The 13,709-nt window shown below is 45.3% G+C and overlaps 14 non-coding genes across 14 annotated transcripts; all 14 read left to right on the top strand.

Annotated features, from left to right (window-relative positions):
* The first annotated feature begins 536 nt into the window (after positions 1-536).
* Positions 537-651, top strand: LOC146775136 (U5 spliceosomal RNA). The gene has a single exon (XR_014973040.1). It is a non-coding gene; the product is annotated as a U5 spliceosomal RNA (small nuclear RNA).
* An 865-nt stretch (positions 652-1,516) lies between these two features.
* LOC146775135 (U5 spliceosomal RNA) lies at positions 1,517-1,631 on the top strand. Its single transcript, XR_014973039.1, has one exon. It is a non-coding gene; the product is annotated as a U5 spliceosomal RNA (small nuclear RNA).
* Positions 1,632-2,483: 852 nt separating this feature from the next.
* Positions 2,484-2,598, top strand: LOC146775134 (U5 spliceosomal RNA). Its single transcript, XR_014973720.1, has one exon. It is a non-coding gene; the product is annotated as a U5 spliceosomal RNA (small nuclear RNA).
* Positions 2,599-3,451: 853 nt separating this feature from the next.
* On the top strand, positions 3,452-3,566 carry LOC146775133 (U5 spliceosomal RNA). The gene has a single exon (XR_014973614.1). It is a non-coding gene; the product is annotated as a U5 spliceosomal RNA (small nuclear RNA).
* Positions 3,567-4,418: 852 nt separating this feature from the next.
* On the top strand, positions 4,419-4,533 carry LOC146775132 (U5 spliceosomal RNA). The gene has a single exon (XR_014974244.1). It is a non-coding gene; the product is annotated as a U5 spliceosomal RNA (small nuclear RNA).
* Positions 4,534-5,385: 852 nt separating this feature from the next.
* LOC146775131 (U5 spliceosomal RNA) lies at positions 5,386-5,500 on the top strand. The gene has a single exon (XR_014973038.1). It is a non-coding gene; the product is annotated as a U5 spliceosomal RNA (small nuclear RNA).
* Positions 5,501-6,352: 852 nt separating this feature from the next.
* On the top strand, positions 6,353-6,467 carry LOC146775130 (U5 spliceosomal RNA). Its single transcript, XR_014973590.1, has one exon. It is a non-coding gene; the product is annotated as a U5 spliceosomal RNA (small nuclear RNA).
* An 853-nt stretch (positions 6,468-7,320) lies between these two features.
* Positions 7,321-7,435, top strand: LOC146775129 (U5 spliceosomal RNA). The gene has a single exon (XR_014973613.1). It is a non-coding gene; the product is annotated as a U5 spliceosomal RNA (small nuclear RNA).
* Positions 7,436-8,287: 852 nt separating this feature from the next.
* On the top strand, positions 8,288-8,402 carry LOC146775128 (U5 spliceosomal RNA). Its single transcript, XR_014974243.1, has one exon. It is a non-coding gene; the product is annotated as a U5 spliceosomal RNA (small nuclear RNA).
* An 852-nt stretch (positions 8,403-9,254) lies between these two features.
* On the top strand, positions 9,255-9,369 carry LOC146775127 (U5 spliceosomal RNA). Its single transcript, XR_014973036.1, has one exon. It is a non-coding gene; the product is annotated as a U5 spliceosomal RNA (small nuclear RNA).
* Positions 9,370-10,221: 852 nt separating this feature from the next.
* LOC146775126 (U5 spliceosomal RNA) lies at positions 10,222-10,336 on the top strand. The gene has a single exon (XR_014973035.1). It is a non-coding gene; the product is annotated as a U5 spliceosomal RNA (small nuclear RNA).
* An 865-nt stretch (positions 10,337-11,201) lies between these two features.
* On the top strand, positions 11,202-11,316 carry LOC146775125 (U5 spliceosomal RNA). Its single transcript, XR_014972926.1, has one exon. It is a non-coding gene; the product is annotated as a U5 spliceosomal RNA (small nuclear RNA).
* An 852-nt stretch (positions 11,317-12,168) lies between these two features.
* Positions 12,169-12,283, top strand: LOC146775124 (U5 spliceosomal RNA). Its single transcript, XR_014973034.1, has one exon. It is a non-coding gene; the product is annotated as a U5 spliceosomal RNA (small nuclear RNA).
* An 852-nt stretch (positions 12,284-13,135) lies between these two features.
* On the top strand, positions 13,136-13,250 carry LOC146775123 (U5 spliceosomal RNA). The gene has a single exon (XR_014973033.1). It is a non-coding gene; the product is annotated as a U5 spliceosomal RNA (small nuclear RNA).
* Positions 13,251-13,709: the final 459 nt, after the last annotated feature.

Below are 13,709 nucleotides of genomic sequence, written 5' to 3'. Positions count from 1 at the left end.
GCTTGCCCGTTATTTGTGCCCGTTAGAGGTGCCCTGAGAGGTCGCCAATCCTGAGTCAGCTTCCTCTCAGGTAGACTTGAAGGGGCACGTCAGACTTGTTTCACGTGTCTCCAGCCTAGACAGATATATCCTTCTATATTCAGGTTTAATGAAAGTACGTGTGAAAAAGGCACATACGGTGCATGGCTATGTGTAGAGCGTGTTGAAAGCGTAAAATGGCTAGGGGACAAAAGGCCTACAGTGCCACTTAACTAAAAGCCTGATTCACATTTCCTGTTCCCCTTCCCCAGCAGCCCCGACAACTCCTAATGAGCTGAGGTGAGTACAAAAGAAATTTGCATATTCCCAGACATACACATGTGAACAGTCCACCTTTTTGTACCTTGAGCAGAGACTTTGAAATGTTGGCCTGTTTTGCCCACCGGCCTGGTTCTCGCCCTCTTTCTTAGAGCCTGAAAATACCTTTCAGGTCCTCACCCTCGCAATGACAGGGTCTTTGATGTGCCGCCACTTACCCTAGAGAGCTATATTGTCACTTACTCTGGTTTCTCTTCAAAACGAAAAAATCTTTCGCCTTTTACTAAAGATTTCCGTGGAGAGGAACATTTAAGAGTTTATTCAATTTTTTTAAGCCTTGCCACAGGTGAGGCTGTTTATCATTTGTTTAAAAGAAAAGCATTAGAAGTTGGGGAATATCCAGCAATTGTCTGCTGCTTTTTTGGGGGACATGAGTTTGGTGTTTTATTCCTGAGCTCTCTGCTTGCTCATTTGCATAAACAGAGTGCAGGAGAGGTGCCTCATGGGAAAGAGCTTGTGCAGTGCATGAGATTGCTTTTCTTGACTGACTTGAAACTTCACGATCGCAGGCAGTATATTTTCTTATCTCCCAAAGATCCTGCTGCCAGATCCCAGAGGTCACCCTCCTTTTTAAAGGTGGGACCAAGACTCATGCTGTGCTTTTCATAGGGCTTGCCCGTTATTTGTGCCCGTTATTTGTGCCCGTTCGAGGTGCCCTGAGAGGTCGCCAATCCTGAGTCAGCTTCCTCTCAGGTAGACTTGAAGGGGCACGTCAGACTTGTTTCACGTGTCTCCAGCCTAGACAGATATATCCTTCTATATTCAGGTTTAATGAAAGTACGTGTGAAAAAGGCACATACGGTGCATGGCTATGTGTAGAGCGTGTTGAAAGCGTAAAATGGCTAGGGGACAAAAGGCCTACAGTGCCACTTAACTAAAAGCCTGATTCACATTTCCTGTTCCCCTTCCCCAGCAGCCCCGACAACTCCTAATGAGCTGAGGTGAGTACAAAAGAAATTTGCATATTCCCAGACATACACATGTGAACAGTCCACCTTTTTGTACCTTGAGCAGAGACTTTGAAATGTTGGCCTGTTTTGCCCACCGGCCTGGTTCTCGCCCTCTTTCTTAGAGCCTGAAAATATCTTTCAGGTCCTCACCCTCGCAATGACAGGGTCTTTGATGTGCCGCCACTTACCCTAGAGAGCTATATTGTCACTTACTCTGGTTTCTCTTCAAAACGAAAAAATCTTTCGCCTTTTACTAAAGATTTCCGTGGAGAGGAACATTTAAGAGTTTATTCAATTTTTTTAAGCCTTGCCACAGGTGAGGCTGTTTATCATTTGTTTAAAAGAAAAGCATTAGAAGTTGGGGAATATCCAGCAATTGTCTGCTGCTTTTTTGGGGGACATGAGTTTGGTGTTTTATTCCTGAGCTCTCTGCTTGCTCATTTGCATAAACAGAGTGCAGGAGAGGTGCCTCATGGGAAAGAGCTTGTGCAGTGCATGAGATTGCTTTTCTTGACTGACTTGAAACTTCACGATCGCAGGCAGTATATTTTCTTATCTCCCAAAGATCCTGCTGCCAGATCCCAGAGGTCACCCTCCTTTTTAAAGGTGGGACCAAGACTCATGCTGTGCTTTTCATAGGGCTTGCCCGTTATTTGTGCCCGTTAGAGGTGCCCTGAGAGGTCGCCAATCCTGAGTCAGCTTCCTCTCAGGTAGACTTGAAGGGGCACGTCAGACTTGTTTCACGTGTCTCCAGCCTAGACAGATATATCCTTCTATATTCAGGTTTAATGAAAGTACGTGTGAAAAAGGCACATACGGTGCATGGCTATGTGTAGAGCGTGTTGAAAGCGTAAAATGGCTAGGGGACAAAAGGCCTACAGTGCCACTTAACTAAAAGCCTGATTCACATTTGCTGTTCCCCTTCCCCAGCAGCCCCGACAACTCCTAATGAGCTGAGGTGAGTACAAAAGAAATTTGCATATTCCCAGACATACACATGTGAACAGTCCACCTTTTTGTACCTTGAGCTGAGACTTTGAAATGTTGGCCTGTTTTGCCCACCGGCCTGGTTCTCGCCCTCTTTCTTAGAGCCTGAAAATACCTTTCAGGTCCTCACCCTCGCAATGACAGCGTCTTTGATGTGCCGCCACTTACCCTAGAGAGCTATATTGTCACTTACTCTGGTTTCTCTTCAAAACGAAAAAATCTTTTGCCTTTTACTAAAGATTTCCGTGGAGAGGAACCTTTAAGAGTTTATTCAATTTTTTTAAGCCTTGCCACAGGTGAGGCTGTTTATCATTTGTTTAAAAGAAAAGCATTACAAGTTGGGGAATATCCAGCAATTGTCTGCTGCTTTTTTTGGGGGACATGAGTTTGGTGTTTTATTCCTGAGCTCTCTGCTTGCTCATTTGCATAAACAGAGTGCAGGAGAGGTGCCTCATGGGAAAGAGCTTGTGCAGTGCATGAGATTGCTTTTCTTGACTGACTTGAAACTTCACGATCGCAGGCAGTATATTTTCTTATCTCCCAAAGATCCTGCTGCCAGATCCCAGAGGTCACCCTCCTTTTTAAAGGTGGGACCAAGACTCATGCTGTGCTTTTCATAGGGCTTGCCCGTTATTTGTGCCCGTTCGAGGTGCCCTGAGAGGTCGCCAATCCTGAGTCAGCTTCCTCTCAGGTAGACTTGAAGGGGCACGTCAGACTTGTTTCACGTGTCTCCAGCCTAGACAGATATATCCTTCTATATTCAGGTTTAATGAAAGTACGTGTGAAAAAGGCACATACGGTGCATGGCTATGTGTAGAGCGTGTTGAAAGCGTAAAATGGCTAGGGGACAAAAGGCCTACAGTGCCACTTAACTAAAAGCCTGATTCACATTTCCTGTTCCCCTTCCCCAGCAGCCCCGACAACTCCTAATGAGCTGAGGTGAGTACAAAAGAAATTTGCATATTCCCAGACATACACATGTGAACAGTCCACCTTTTTGTACCTTGAGCAGAGACTTTGAAATGTTGGCCTGTTTTGCCCACCGGCCTGGTTCTCGCCCTCTTTCTTAGAGCCTGAAAATACCTTTCAGGTCCTCACCCTCGCAATGACAGGGTCTTTGATGTGCCGCCACTTACCCTAGAGAGCTATATTGTCACTTACTCTGGTTTCTCTTCAAAACGAAAAAATCTTTCGCCTTTTACTAAAGATTTCCGTGGAGAGGAACATTTAAGAGTTTATTCAATTTTTTTAAGCCTTGCCACAGATGAGGCTGTTTATCATTTGTTTAAAAGAAAAGCATTAGAAGTTGGGGAATATCCAGCAATTGTCTGCTGCTTTTTTGGGGGACATGAGTTTGGTGTTTTATTCCTGAGCTCTCTGCTTGCTCATTTGCATAAACTGAGTGCAGGAGAGGTGCCTCATGGGAAAGAGCTTGTGCAGTGCATGAGATTGCTTTTCTTGACTGACTTGAAACTTCACGATCGCAGGCAGTATATTTTCTTATCTCCCAAAGATCCTGCTGCCAGATCCCAGAGGTCACCCTCCTTTTTAAAGGTGGGACCAAGACTCATGCTGTGCTTTTCATAGGGCTTGCCCGTTATTTGTGCCCGTTAGAGGTGCCCTGAGAGGTCGCCAATCCTGAGTCAGCTTCCTCTCAGGTAGACTTGAAGGGGCACGTCAGACTTGTTTCACGTGTCTCCAGCCTAGACAGATATATCCTTCTATATTCAGGTTTAATGAAAGTACGTGTGAAAAAGGCACATACGGTGCATGGCTATGTGTAGAGCGTGTTGAAAGCGTAAAATGGCTAGGGGACAAAAGGCCTACAGTGCCACTTAACTAAAAGCCTGATTCACATTTGCTGTTCCCCTTCCCCAGCAGCCCCGACAACTCCTAATGAGCTGAGGTGAGTACAAAAGAAATTTGCATATTCCCAGACATACACATGTGAACAGTCCACCTTTTTGTACCTTGAGCAGAGACTTTGAAATGTTGGCCTGTTTTGCCCACCGGCCTGGTTCTCGCCCTCTTTCTTAGAGCCTGAAAATACCTTTCAGGTCCTCACCCTCGCAATGACAGGGTCTTTGATGTGCCGCCACTTACCCTAGAGAGCTATATTGTCACTTACTCTGGTTTCTCTTCAAAACGAAAATATCTTTCGCCTTTTACTAAAGATTTCCGTGGAGAGGAACATTTAAGAGTTTATTCAATTTTTTTAAGCCTTGCCACAGGTGAGGCTGTTTATCATTTGTTTAAAAGAAAAGCATTAGAAGTTGGGGAATATCCAGCAATTGTCTGCTGCTTTTTTGGGGGACATGAGTTTGGTGTTTTATTCCTGAGCTCTCTGCTTGCTCATTTGCATAAACAGAGTGCAGGAGAGGTGCCTCATGGGAAAGAGCTTGTGCAGTGCATGAGATTGCTTTTCTTGACTGACTTGAAACTTCACGATCGCAGGCAGTATATTTTCTTATCTCCCAAAGATCCTGCTGCCAGATCCCAGAGGTCACCCTCCTTTTTAAAGGTGGGACCAAGACTCATGCTGTGCTTTTCATAGGGCTTGCCCGTTATTTGTGCCCGTTAGAGGTGCCCTGAGAGGTCGCCAATCCTGAGTCAGCTTCCTCTCAGGTAGACTTGAAGGGGCACGTCAGACTTGTTTCACGTGTCTCCAGCCTAGACAGATATATCCTTCTATATTCAGGTTTAATGAAAGTACGTGTGAAAAAGGCACATACAGTGCATGGCTATGTGTAGAGCGTGTTGAAAGCGTAAAATGGCTAGGGGACAAAAGGCCTACAGTGCCACTTAACTAAAAGCCTGATTCACATTTGCTGTTCCCCTTCCCCAGCAGCCCCGACAACTCCTAATGAGCTGAGGTGAGTACAAAAGAAATTTGAATATTCCCAGACATACACATGTGAACAGTCCACCTTTTTGTACCTTGAGCAGAGACTTTGAAATGTTGGCCTGTTTTGCCCACCGGCCTGGTTCTCGCCCTCTTTCTTAGAGCCTGAAAATACCTTTCAGGTCCTCACCCTCGCAATGACAGGGTCTTTGATGTGCCGCCACTTACCCTAGAGAGCTATATTGTCACTTACTCTGGTTTCTCTTCAAAACGAAAAAATCTTTCGCCTTTTACTAAAGATTTCCGTGGAGAGGAACATTTAAGAGTTTATTCAATTTTTTTAAGCCTTGCCACAGGTGAGGCTGTTTATCATTTGTTTAAAAGAAAAGCATTAGAAGTTGGGGAATATCCAGCAATTGTCTGCTGCTTTTTTGGGGGACATGAGTTTGGTGTTTTATTCCTGAGCTCTCTGCTTGCTCATTTGCATAAACAGAGTGCAGGAGAGGTGCCTCATGGGAAAGAGCTTGTGCAGTGCATGAGATTGCTTTTCTTGACTGACTTGAAACTTCACGATCGCAGGCAGTATATTTTCTTATCTCCCAAAGATCCTGCTGCCAGATCCCAGAGGTCACCCTCCTTTTTAAAGGTGGGACCAAGACTCATGCTGTGCTTTTCATAGGGCTTGCCCGTTATTTGTGCCCGTTCGAGGTGCCCTGAGAGGTCGCCAATCCTGAGTCAGCTTCCTCTCAGGTAGACTTGAAGGGGCACGTCAGACTTGTTTCACGTGTCTCCAGCCTAGACAGATATATCCTTCTATATTCAGGTTTAATGAAAGTACGTGTGAAAAAGGCACATACGGTGCATGGCTATGTGTAGAGCGTGTTGAAAGCGTAAAATGGCTAGGGGACAAAAGGCCTACAGTGCCACTTAACTAAAAGCCTGATTCACATTTCCTGTTCCCCTTCCCCAGCAGCCCCGACAACTCCTAATGAGCTGAGGTGAGTACAAAAGAAATTTGCATATTCCCAGACATACACATGTGAACAGTCCACCTTTTTGTACCTTGAGCAGAGACTTTGAAATGTTGGCCTGTTTTGCCCACCGGCCTGGTTCTCGCCCTCTTTCTTAGAGCCTGAAAATACCTTTCAGGTCCTCACCCTCGCAATGACAGCGTCTTTGATGTGCCGCCACTTACCCTAGAGAGCTATATTGTCACTTACTCTGGTTTCTCTTCAAAACGAAAAAATCTTTCGCCTTTTACTAAAGATTTCCGTGGAGAGGAACCTTTAAGAGTTTATTCAATTTTTTTAAGCCTTGCCACAGGTGAGGCTGTTTATCATTTGTTTAAAAGAAAAGCATTACAAGTTGGGGAATATCCAGCAATTGTCTGCTGCTTTTTTTGGGGGACATGAGTTTGGTGTTTTATTCCTGAGCTCTCTGCTTGCTCATTTGCATAAACAGAGTGCAGGAGAGGTGCCTCATGGGAAAGAGCTTGTGCAGTGCATGAGATTGCTTTTCTTGACTGACTTGAAACTTCACGATCGCAGGCAGTATATTTTCTTATCTCCCAAAGATCCTGCTGCCAGATCCCAGAGGTCACCCTCCTTTTTAAAGGTGGGACCAAGACTCATGCTGTGCTTTTCATAGGGCTTGCCCGTTATTTGTGCCCGTTCGAGGTGCCCTGAGAGGTCGCCAATCCTGAGTCAGCTTCCTCTCAGGTAGACTTGAAGGGGCACGTCAGACTTGTTTCACGTGTCTCCAGCCTAGACAGATATATCCTTCTATATTCAGGTTTAATGAAAGTACGTGTGAAAAAGGCACATACGGTGCATGGCTATGTGTAGAGCGTGTTGAAAGCGTAAAATGGCTAGGGGACAAAAGGCCTACAGTGCCACTTAACTAAAAGCCTGATTCACATTTCCTGTTCCCCTTCCCCAGCAGCCCCGACAACTCCTAATGAGCTGAGGTGAGTACAAAAGAAATTTGCATATTCCCAGACATACACATGTGAACAGTCCACCTTTTTGTACCTTGAGCAGAGACTTTGAAATGTTGGCCTGTTTTGCCCACCGGCCTGGTTCTCGCCCTCTTTCTTAGAGCCTGAAAATACCTTTCAGGTCCTCACCCTCGCAATGACAGGGTCTTTGATGTGCCGCCACTTACCCTAGAGAGCTATATTGTCACTTACTCTGGTTTCTCTTCAAAACGAAAAAATCTTTCGCCTTTTACTAAAGATTTCCGTGGAGAGGAACATTTAAGAGTTTATTCAATTTTTTTAAGCCTTGCCACAGATGAGGCTGTTTATCATTTGTTTAAAAGAAAAGCATTAGAAGTTGGGGAATATCCAGCAATTGTCTGCTGCTTTTTTGGGGGACATGAGTTTGGTGTTTTATTCCTGAGCTCTCTGCTTGCTCATTTGCATAAACTGAGTGCAGGAGAGGTGCCTCATGGGAAAGAGCTTGTGCAGTGCATGAGATTGCTTTTCTTGACTGACTTGAAACTTCACGATCGCAGGCAGTATATTTTCTTATCTCCCAAAGATCCTGCTGCCAGATCCCAGAGGTCACCCTCCTTTTTAAAGGTGGGACCAAGACTCATGCTGTGCTTTTCATAGGGCTTGCCCGTTATTTGTGCCCGTTAGAGGTGCCCTGAGAGGTCGCCAATCCTGAGTCAGCTTCCTCTCAGGTAGACTTGAAGGGGCACGTCAGACTTGTTTCACGTGTCTCCAGCCTAGACAGATATATCCTTCTATATTCAGGTTTAATGAAAGTACGTGTGAAAAAGGCACATACGGTGCATGGCTATGTGTAGAGCGTGTTGAAAGCGTAAAATGGCTAGGGGACAAAAGGCCTACAGTGCCACTTAACTAAAAGCCTGATTCACATTTGCTGTTCCCCTTCCCCAGCAGCCCCGACAACTCCTAATGAGCTGAGGTGAGTACAAAAGAAATTTGCATATTCCCAGACATACACATGTGAACAGTCCACCTTTTTGTACCTTGAGCAGAGACTTTGAAATGTTGGCCTGTTTTGCCCACCGGCCTGGTTCTCGCCCTCTTTCTTAGAGCCTGAAAATACCTTTCAGGTCCTCACCCTCGCAATGACAGGGTCTTTGATGTGCCGCCACTTACCCTAGAGAGCTATATTGTCACTTACTCTGGTTTCTCTTCAAAACGAAAATATCTTTCGCCTTTTACTAAAGATTTCCGTGGAGAGGAACATTTAAGAGTTTATTCAATTTTTTTAAGCCTTGCCACAGGTGAGGCTGTTTATCATTTGTTTAAAAGAAAAGCATTAGAAGTTGGGGAATATCCAGCAATTGTCTGCTGCTTTTTTGGGGGACATGAGTTTGGTGTTTTATTCCTGAGCTCTCTGCTTGCTCATTTGCATAAACAGAGTGCAGGAGAGGTGCCTCATGGGAAAGAGCTTGTGCAGTGCATGAGATTGCTTTTCTTGACTGACTTGAAACTTCACGATCGCAGGCAGTATATTTTCTTATCTCCCAAAGATCCTGCTGCCAGATCCCAGAGGTCACCCTCCTTTTTAAAGGTGGGACCAAGACTCATGCTGTGCTTTTCATAGGGCTTGCCCGTTATTTGTGCCCGTTAGAGGTGCCCTGAGAGGTCGCCAATCCTGAGTCAGCTTCCTCTCAGGTAGACTTGAAGGGGCACGTCAGACTTGTTTCACGTGTCTCCAGCCTAGACAGATATATCCTTCTATATTCAGGTTTAATGAAAGTACGTGTGAAAAAGGCACATACAGTGCATGGCTATGTGTAGAGCGTGTTGAAAGCGTAAAATGGCTAGGGGACAAAAGGCCTACAGTGCCACTTAACTAAAAGCCTGATTCACATTTGCTGTTCCCCTTCCCCAGCAGCCCCGACAACTCCTAATGAGCTGAGGTGAGTACAAAAGAAATTTGAATATTCCCAGACATACACATGTGAACAGTCCACCTTTTTGTACCTTGAGCAGAGACTTTGAAATGTTGGCCTGTTTTGCCCACCGGCCTGGTTCTCGCCCTCTTTCTTAGAGCCTGAAAATACCTTTCAGGTCCTCACCCTCGCAATGACAGGGTCTTTGATGTGCCGCCACTTACCCTAGAGAGCTATATTGTCACTTACTCTGGTTTCTCTTCAAAACGAAAAAATCTTTCGCCTTTTACTAAAGATTTCCGTGGAGAGGAACATTTAAGAGTTTATTCAATTTTTTTAAGCCTTGCCACAGGTGAGGCTGTTTATCATTTGTTTAAAAGAAAAGCATTAGAAGTTGGGGAATATCCAGCAATTGTCTGCTGCTTTTTTGGGGGACATGAGTTTGGTGTTTTATTCCTGAGCTCTCTGCTTGCTCATTTGCATAAACAGAGTGCAGGAGAGGTGCCTCATGGGAAAGAGCTTGTGCAGTGCATGAGATTGCTTTTCTTGACTGACTTGAAACTTCACGATCGCAGGCAGTATATTTTCTTATCTCCCAAAGATCCTGCTGCCAGATCCCAGAGGTCACCCTCCTTTTTAAAGGTGGGACCAAGACTCATGCTGTGCTTTTCATAGGGCTTGCCCGTTATTTGTGCCCGTTCGAGGTGCCCTGAGAGGTCGCCAATCCTGAGTCAGCTTCCTCTCAGGTAGACTTGAAGGGGCACGTCAGACTTGTTTCACGTGTCTCCAGCCTAGACAGATATATCCTTCTATATTCAGGTTTAATGAAAGTACGTGTGAAAAAGGCACATACGGTGCATGGCTATGTGTAGAGCGTGTTGAAAGCGTAAAATGGCTAGGGGACAAAAGGCCTACAGTGCCACTTAACTAAAAGCCTGATTCACATTTCCTGTTCCCCTTCCCCAGCAGCCCCGACAACTCCTAATGAGCTGAGGTGAGTACAAAAGAAATTTGCATATTCCCAGACATACACATGTGAACAGTCCACCTTTTTGTACCTTGAGCAGAGACTTTGAAATGTTGGCCTGTTTTGCCCACCGGCCTGGTTCTCGCCCTCTTTCTTAGAGCCTGAAAATACCTTTCAGGTCCTCACCCTCGCAATGACAGGGTCTTTGATGTGCCGCCACTTACCCTAGAGAGCTATATTGTCACTTACTCTGGTTTCTCTTCAAAACGAAAAAATCTTTCGCCTTTTACTAAAGATTTCCGTGGAGAGGAACATTTAAGAGTTTATTCAATTTTTTTAAGCCTTGCCACAGGTGAGGCTGTTTATCATTTGTTTAAAAGAAAAGCATTAGAAGTTGGGGAATATCCAGCAATTGTCTGCTGCTTTTTTGGGGGACATGAGTTTGGTGTTTTATTCCTGAGCTCTCTGCTTGCTCATTTGCATAAACAGAGTGCAGGAGAGGTGCCTCATGGGAAAGAGCTTGTGCAGTGCATGAGATTGCTTTTCTTGACTGACTTGAAACTTCACGATCGCAGGCAGTATATTTTCTTATCTCCCAAAGATCCTGCTGCCAGATCCCAGAGGTCACCCTCCTTTTTAAAGGTGGGACCAAGACTCATGCTGTGCTTTTCATAGGGCTTGCCCGTTATTTGTGCCCGTTATTTGTGCCCGTTCGAGGTGCCCTGAGAGGTCGCCAATCCTGAGTCAGCTTCCTCTCAGGTAGACTTGAAGGGGCACGTCAGACTTGTTTCACGTGTCTCCAGCCTAGACAGATATATCCTTCTATATTCAGGTTTAATGAAAGTACGTGTGAAAAAGGCACATACGGTGCATGGCTATGTGTAGAGCGTGTTGAAAGCGTAAAATGGCTAGGGGACAAAAGGCCTACAGTGCCACTTAACTAAAAGCCTGATTCACATTTCCTGTTCCCCTTCCCCAGCAGCCCCGACAACTCCTAATGAGCTGAGGTGAGTACAAAAGAAATTTGCATATTCCCAGACATACACATGTGAACAGTCCACCTTTTTGTACCTTGAGCAGAGACTTTGAAATGTTGGCCTGTTTTGCCCACCGGCCTGGTTCTCGCCCTCTTTCTTAGAGCCTGAAAATATCTTTCAGGTCCTCACCCTCGCAATGACAGGGTCTTTGATGTGCCGCCACTTACCCTAGAGAGCTATATTGTCACTTACTCTGGTTTCTCTTCAAAACGAAAAAATCTTTCGCCTTTTACTAAAGATTTCCGTGGAGAGGAACATTTAAGAGTTTAATCAATTTTTTTAAGCCTTGCCACAGGTGAGGCTGTTTATCATTTGTTTAAAAGAAAAGCATTAGAAGTTGGGGAATATCCAGCAATTGTCTGCTGCTTTTTTGGGGGACATGAGTTTGGTGTTTTATTCCTGAGCTCTCTGCTTGCTCATTTGCATAAACAGAGTGCAGGAGAGGTGCCTCATGGGAAAGAGCTTGTGCAGTGCATGAGATTGCTTTTCTTGACTGACTTGAAACTTCACGATCGCAGGCAGTATATTTTCTTATCTCCCAAAGATCCTGCTGCCAGATCCCAGAGGTCACCCTCCTTTTTAAAGGTGGGACCAAGACTCATGCTGTGCTTTTCATAGGGCTTGCCCGTTATTTGTGCCCGTTGGAGGTGCCCTGAGAGGTCGCCAATCCTGAGTCCGCTTCCTCTCAGGTAGACTTGAAGGGGCACGTCAGACTTGTTTCACGTGTCTCCAGCCTAGACAGATATATCCTTCTATATTCAGGTTTAATGAAAGTACGTGTGAAAAAGGCACATACAGTGCATGGCTATGTGTAGAGCGTGTTGAAAGCGTAAAATGGCTAGGGGACAAAAGGCCTACAGTGCCACTTAACTAAAAGCCTGATTCACATTTGCTGTTCCCCTTCCCCAGCAGCCCCGACAACTCCTAATGAGCTGAGGTGAGTACAAAAGAAATTTGAATATTCCCAGACATACACATGTGAACAGTCCACCTTTTTGTACCTTGAGCAGAGACTTTGAAATGTTGGCCTGTTTTGCCCACCGGCCTGGTTCTCGCCCTCTTTCTTAGAGCCTGAAAATACCTTTCAGGTCCTCACCCTCGCAATGACAGGGTCTTTGATGTGCCGCCACTTACCCTAGAGAGCTATATTGTCACTTACTCTGGTTTCTCTTCAAAACGAAAAAATCTTTCGCCTTTTACTAAAGATTTCCGTGGAGAGGAACATTTAAGAGTTTATTCAATTTTTTTAAGCCTTGCCACAGGTGAGGCTGTTTATCATTTGTTTAAAAGAAAAGCATTAGAAGTTGGGGAATATCCAGCAATTGTCTGCTGCTTTTTTGGGGGACATGAGTTTGGTGTTTTATTCCTGAGCTCTCTGCTTGCTCATTTGCATAAACAGAGTGCAGGAGAGGTGCCTCATGGGAAAGAGCTTGTGCAGTGCATGAGATTGCTTTTCTTGACTGACTTGAAACTTCACGATCGCAGGCAGTATATTTTCTTATCTCCCAAAGATCCTGCTGCCAGATCCCAGAGGTCACCCTCCTTTTTAAAGGTGGGACCAAGACTCATGCTGTGCTTTTCATAGGGCTTGCCCGTTATTTGTGCCCGTTAGAGGTGCCCTGAGAGGTCGCCAATCCTGAGTCAGCTTCCTCTCAGGTAGACTTGAAGGGGCACGTCAGACTTGTTTCACGTGTCTCCAGCCTAGACAGATATATCCTTCTATATTCAGGTTTAATGAAAGTACGTGTGAAAAAGGCACATACGGTGCATGGCTATGTGTAGAGCGTGTTGAAAGCGTAAAATGGCTAGGGGACAAAAGGCCTACAGTGCCACTTAACTAAAAGCCTGATTCACATTTCCTGTTCCCCTTCCCCAGCAGCCCCGACAACTCCTAATGAGCTGAGGTGAGTACAAAAGAAATTTGCATATTCCCAGACATACACATGTGAACAGTCCACCTTTTTGTACCTTGAGCAGAGACTTTGAAATGTTGGCCTGTTTTGCCCACCGGCCTGGTTCTCGCCCTCTTTCTTAGAGCCTGAAAATACCTTTCAGGTCCTCACCCTCGCAATGACAGGGTCTTTGATGTGCCGCCACTTACCCTAGAGAGCTATATTGTCACTTACTCTGGTTTCTCTTCAAAACGAAAAAATCTTTCGCCTTTTACTAAAGATTTCCGTGGAGAGGAACATTTAAGAGTTTATTCAATTTTTTTAAGCCTTGCCACAGGTGAGGCTGTTTATCATTTGTTTAAAAGAAAAGCATTAGAAGTTGGGGAATATCCAGCAATTGTCTGCTGCTTTTTTGGGGGACATGAGTTTGGTGTTTTATTCCTGAGCTCTCTGCTTGCTCATTTGCATAAACAGAGTGCAGGAGAGGTGCCTCATGGGAAAGAGCTTGTGCAGTGCATGAGATTGCTTTTCTTGACTGACTTGAAACTTCACGATCGCAGGCAGTATATTTTCTTATCTCCCAAAGATCCTGCTGCCAGATCCCAGAGGTCACCCTCCTTTTTAAAGGTGGGACCAAGACTCATGCTGTGCTTTTCATAGGGCTTGCCCGTTATTTGTGCCCGTTATTTGTGCCCGTTCGAGGTGCCCTGAGAGGTCGCCAATCCTGAGTCAGCTTCCTCTCAGGTAGACTTGAAGGGGCACGTCAGACTTGTTTCACGTGTCTCCAGCCTAGACAGATATATC

The sequence above is a fragment of the Triturus cristatus genome, chromosome 12 (assembly GCF_964204655.1).
Source record: "Triturus cristatus chromosome 12, aTriCri1.1, whole genome shotgun sequence".
In the NCBI taxonomy this organism is placed as follows: Eukaryota; Metazoa; Chordata; class Amphibia; order Caudata; family Salamandridae; genus Triturus; species Triturus cristatus.
The sequence above is the reverse complement of the archived record's forward strand: the minus strand, read 5'-3'. Positions and strand labels throughout refer to the sequence as shown.